At 39.2% G+C, this 5,891-nt stretch overlaps 1 long non-coding RNA gene across 1 annotated transcript in view; it reads right to left on the bottom strand.

The window, feature by feature from the left end:
• LOC106733147 (uncharacterized) overlaps positions 1 to 4,595 on the bottom strand; it is a 5,847-nt gene extending 1,252 nt beyond the window's left edge. The window contains exons 1-4 of the long non-coding RNA XR_001369481.1: positions 4,575 to 4,595; positions 4,043 to 4,063; positions 3,055 to 3,075; positions 2,399 to 2,419 (exon numbers count right to left, since the gene is read on the bottom strand). This is a non-coding gene — a long non-coding RNA (uncharacterized LOC106733147). The remainder of the gene's footprint in view (positions 1 to 2,398; positions 2,420 to 3,054; positions 3,076 to 4,042; positions 4,064 to 4,574) is intronic.
• Positions 4,596 to 5,891: the final 1,296 nt, after the last annotated feature.

Below are 5,891 nucleotides of genomic sequence, written 5' to 3'. Positions count from 1 at the left end.
CCATGCCCCAACCCAGTGGGCATGGCAATGTTTTCCTCCTCCCCTCAGTCCTCACTTCATGACACTCAATGGCAAATATTACAGTTCTAACTCATAAACCCCAAAACTTTAGCTCTGATTTTTTTTCCCCTGTGGAAACGGACTAGAAACTGATTTTTCCTCCCCCCTGTGGAAAAGAGCTAGAAGTAGTTTTCCAGATCTGGATATTCTTACTATGAATGATAGAAAAGCTAGAAAGTTAGGCATTTTGCAATATATTTTAATATTTACTTTGACTATATCTTTTTTATTAAGTTATTTATTTTAATTCCACTTGTTATTATCAGTTATTATTATTATTTTTAATTTGACCAGACAGCGACAGAGAGAAAGGGCAAGTGAGAAAGAAAGCCACCAGGTCTGGGACTCGAACTGTTGGGCAGTGTGGAAATCCAACACCTTTAACCACCATGCTACCTGCTGGCCCCTGCTTTGACTATATCTCTGTAAATATATGCCCTTGATCCTGAAGCAGAAATCTCAAGGTACCTGCCTTCTCAACATGTCACTAAATCTTTGACTCATGTCAGTAGTCAATAAATGATCACTTTACATTTTATTTGGTTTCTTCAGTTTTCCTATCTTTTCTTCTAGCATTCCCACACTTAATTTGTGACTCCTTGTCTTCCTTTTTCCCAAACACTTAATTTGTGACTCCTGGTCTTCCTTTTCCCAGTTATATTTACATTCACTTTCTCTGCTTTCTTCTCTTATCTGCCAATTCATTTCATCTTTCTCCTTCCACTTTCCTTCCTACTTTTGTTCTTTGTAATCTTCCTCTATTTTCTCCTTTTAGACCTGCATCTTCATTCTGTTTTTATTTTTTTTAAAAGCTCATTTATTTTTTCCTTCCTTCCTTTTTCTTCTTTTTTAATTTGCCGGAGGGCATGTATATTTACCAGAGAAAAGGAGAGAGGAAGGAGAAAGCACCTCCCAGTGGGGCATTGGTAACATTGTAATCCCTTTTCATCTCTCTGGCCTATTGGGAAGTGAAGCCTGTGTACATGCCCTGCATGTTTTTCACTGGGGCTGGAATTCAAACTGCAGAGTTGTGCATGTGGGAGCCAAGTCCCTTACTCTCCAGGTAACAAAGCGGCCTGTCTTTTAGTCTTTTTGTTGCTCTTTCTCTCACTCTCTCTCCCCATAGGTCTTTTTCCCCCTGAATTCCAACAATAGAAGTTTATTTTATTCACTGTTATTAATCCATCATGTCACCAAAAATGGTGGTGGAAAGTAAAACTTCAGTCCTAACTTCACTATAAATACCTACCCCTCTCTTTTTTTGAATTTATTTATTTATTTATTTATTTATTTGAGAAATGACTCTTGAACGTCAGTTTTTTTTTATGAATAAATATGGGTATAATGCTTGCCTCAAATGCATGTGAGCATTAGAAAAACTGTAAGACATTGTAGGAATTACTGGAAGACTGTGACTATGTGAAAATATAGAACTTATATTCATTCTACCACATGAATATAGAGGAACCGCAAATTCTATTACTTTAGTCTTGTAATTTAAAAAATTCTCAATTTTTGTTCCTAATACTATAATCCAGTGTCTGAAATAAACTGTATACAGACAAGTCTCAGTTTGTAAACATGTAGTTATGAACAACTGTATCTTGGAACCCCAGTTTTTAAAAGGTTTTTGGCATAGGACACATGCACTCACTGGAGAATGATGGAGAGAGAGAGACAGTGAGAGGGAAAGTGAGAAATCAGCCCTCCCAGGGAAGATGGCCATGCTGCAATCCCTTCTCCTCACTCTCCTCCTGGGATCTTGGACACACACGCACACACACCCAGTGTGATTTTTAAGCTGTCAGATCCAGGACTCAAACTGTGGTTGCCATGTGGGAGTTCAGTGCCTTAACCACCATACCACCTGCTGGCCCTGGACCCAGAATTTAAAAAAAAAAATCATGCTTCTATGGAAACATGTAATAGGGCAGGTTGGTAAAAGTTGGCAGGGATAGGACCTGATGTCCTAGAGATAATTTCTCAGAGCAATTAGAAATAAAAAGAAACTTAAAATTTGCGTTATTTTACAAAGTGAAGGTAACCCAATAAAGCAAAAATTATTTGCGTAGAAAGCAAGATGTTTAACTTGTATTGCATATTGGTTCTAAAGAGCTCGGAAACACCTCAGGAAGGACCATTCCCTAGGGGGTAATTTTTTTTACATTGTATTTCAGTTTCATAATTAACATATTTTCATTGCAGAACCTGCCTGAGTGAATTAATTGACTGGACTGCTTGGTCCTTGAGTCTGTGGGCACCAATCATTGAAATTAAAATAAATCATTGTTCTACTTATGGTACCAAAGCCATTATAATTAAGAATGAGATGACTTACCAAAGGTTTTTTGAGAGAGCTCTAGGGGAAAAAGAAAAAAAAAAGAAGAAAGAAAAAAAGAAATTAGCAAGTGCTTTTAGGCTCTAGAAGTACAGCTCTCTTTATACGCTTGCTTAGTAAGACTCTGCTTCGCTAAATTTAAGATCAGGTGTAAACGGTGCAGGGTGTTGACTTGCTGGAATGCTATGAGAAGCTAATACATAGAAGGGCTCCCCATCAAATGGATCCACCGAGGGTAGATTACAAGTGTACTGACTAGAGGTTACCCATTGGTTCATTTAAATGCTGTATAGGATTAGAAAAGTCCTCCTGCATTTAAACTTTACTTTCTTTTTCTCATTACACTTCTTTCCAACTCAGTTTTGAAAGTCATTTGTGCGATATGCCTAAGCTTTTGGAAGCCTTCTACAAAGATTTATCTTCCACTTTATAATTTGTGGTCATCAGTGAAATGTACATTCATGGGATCATCAACGACTTGATAAAATGCAAGGTAGCAGAAAGAGAAAAAAAAAAAAAAAAAAAAAAAAAAAAAAAAAAAAAAAAAAAGCGAACTCAAAATTCTTGAAATCTCAACATGGAAACCGAAGAACGATCCCTAAGATACTGCAGGAAATGAAAAAGTTCCACAATGGAAAATCAAATAGCAAACTTACTGATAGGTCCTGTAGCTCCAGCTGAGAGAGAAAGAGAGAGAACGAAATATCAGTGTGCTTCATTGCTGTGAAGGAAATACCTGCCCCCCAGCGCTTACTGTAGGAGTGCCATACATGGAAATCCTGTATACAATCTCTCTCTCTCTCTCTCTTTTTTTTTTTTGGAGAGGTTTTTGCTATAGGGGGCATGCACTCAGCAGAAAGACAGAGACAGACAGAAAGCGAGAAATCACCTCCCGGGAGGATGGCCATGCTGCAATCCCTTCTCCATTCTCCTCTGGGGATCTTGGGTATGCACGCACACGTGCCCAGCATGAGTTTCAGCCACCGGGTCCAGGACTCGAATTGTGGTCAACTACATAAGAGTCCAGCGACATAGCCATTATGCCAACTGCTGGTCCCACAATGTCTCTATTTTTCAGTTATTTATTTCTAGCGTTTTTCCCCCCCATAGGGCACCTGTGCTAGCCAGAGAGAGACAGAGGGAGAAGGAAAATTAGAAATCACCCCCAGGGAAGATGGCCATGCAGCAGGCCCTTATCCTCATTCTCCTCTTGGGATTTGGGACATGCACACACAAATGCCCATTGTGTTTTTTAAGCTGCCAGATCTGGAACTCAAATCGCAGAGTTGAGCCTGTGGGATCCAGGACCTTCACCACCACATCATCCGCTGGCCCAACGCTCTGTTTTCCTTACTTTTATTTTTCTTTCCTCATTTCCTTAGAGACTTATGGTTTATTTTGATAGTATACCTTCCCTTGCTAGTGGTTCATTATGATTACTAAGAGGGGTCTTTTGTTTTCTACTTTCTTATGGTAGCCTGTGGGGATTGCAGTCTCTCCACTTTATACATGGTCTCTGGAAACCGTGTAATAGAAATGCTAGGGGAGTCGAGAAACAGTGTCATGTAGCAGGGCAGAGCCAGTCTGAGAATTTGTAAATCATATGTCAAAGGGACCAGGGTGGAGAAAAATCTTGGTACTTACGGATAGGCGCTGTGAATTGCACTGAAATACAAAAAAGGTGAAAAATCAGTGTGATTTGACATTAACAGCATTCTCATCCACCAGTATTGTTTCCAGAGAAACTGCAGAACATCTCAACCAGAGGGAAAATAGCTACTGCCGGACTGCAGGTCGTTTTAGCATGGGAGCCCCATAATCTTCCCATCATAGCAAATCATTCAGCATCCATCTTAAATGAGAAGTTGGAGTAAATTTTGAAAAAGTTTGAGTAAATTTTGAAAATAAAAACATATACAATAACATTTTTTAAAAAGTAAGAGAAAATTTAAATATAACTACTTGACTTTCCCTTGTCTTAAATTCAGTGGCAATTTAGGGCATTTTGTCTGATGTCTGGGATGTCAGGAGGTGTTAGGAGAGCTGAATGCAGTCAAGAAGCATGACTGGGAAATCCTGCAGGTATAGAAATGGAAACAGGTAGTGTGCATAGAGGAAACCAGACCCCACAGGCAGCCAAAGAGCATTGGAATTAGGAAAAAGAGAACGAACTCACTTATAGGTCCAATAACTCCAGCTGGAATATGAGAAAAACAAAATAGAATTAATTAGAATGGTTCTTTGGCATGTGAAAATACAAATACAGATTACATTGAAATGCTTTCTGGGAAAACATCAAAAAGTAGACACCAGGAGTAAAATTACCACTTTGATGGAGGATTTCCTAAAGTTTTTAAATGCTTCATTTCAGCTTGGGAGGCCCCAGTACTGCAGGGATCTGACAGCTGAACCTGCAGAGATGCAGAGTCAAGATTCTCTCCCCAGTGGGGGTCTCTTTGTATCTCAGTAGACTGCAGAGGCCTTTGCCTTTCTTCTAGCTGGGCTAATTAGAACTTGTTTAGCTAGAATTACAGGCTTAGCTTCTGAAGGAGGCAGTGGACATTCTTGTATCTGTGGTGCCTTTGACTCACATTCATCAGTGTAATTTGACTGGTAACATCTTAGTATAAGAGGGAATAGAAAAGAGGGAATAGAAACTGTTACATTGGAGACATTCATTGGTATGGTTGGGGGTAAAGAGACGGAGACACTAGACAGAAGCTTGGCAATAATATCCTTCTTCATTTTAAACACACACCCCCACAACACACACACACCCACACCACATCTTTCTGTATCTTGTAGGCTGTGTGTGCTATTGTGACACCTTCACAATTTTTGCTTTTGAAGTTTGAATTTTGACTATTTTAATGTCTCTTGCATACATATAAATACTTCAAGAGAAGTAGACACAGAGTGTTAAAAATCATGAGACCTAATCCTCAAATCATTCTTTTTCTTTCTCCCTTCAGAGTCAGCCCCACCCCAGGAGCTCAAACTGAACATCCTCATACATGACAGATGAAAATATGTTAAGAAATGAGTTAAACCCTGATGAATATGGAGACTTTGCATAGATGGAAAAGTGGGTTAAACTTGATGCACCTACCTTTTATTTCCCATCTGAGGGCAGAAGATTGAAATCTTGTAGAGCAATGCCTTTCAAACTTTAAGGTACACACACATTACCTGGGGATCTCATTAAAATGCAAAGTCTGATTTAGTAGATCGGGGTGGACATCAGTGTGAGATTCTGCGATTCTATTAAACTCTGAGGTGATGCTGAGGCAGGTCTGGGATCTGCTTTAAGCATCAGGGCCATGAAGAGCTGGTTACAATCTCAGATCATTTACGTGTCTTGTTTCCATTCACCATTTTTTTCTTTTCTAAATCAATTGTCTCTCACACTTACCTCACACTCTCTATTCCCTCCCAGTTCTCCTACCAGAATGTTTGTTGTAATGTCATTTAAAATTTTATCTGGCTATCTGGA

Source organism: Tupaia chinensis, unplaced genomic scaffold (assembly GCF_000334495.1).
Source record: "Tupaia chinensis unplaced genomic scaffold, TupChi_1.0 Scaffold143603_1, whole genome shotgun sequence".
Taxonomy (NCBI): Eukaryota; Metazoa; Chordata; class Mammalia; order Scandentia; family Tupaiidae; genus Tupaia; species Tupaia belangeri.
Note: the sequence above shows the minus strand (reverse complement) of the source record. Positions and strands in the feature narration are given on the sequence as shown.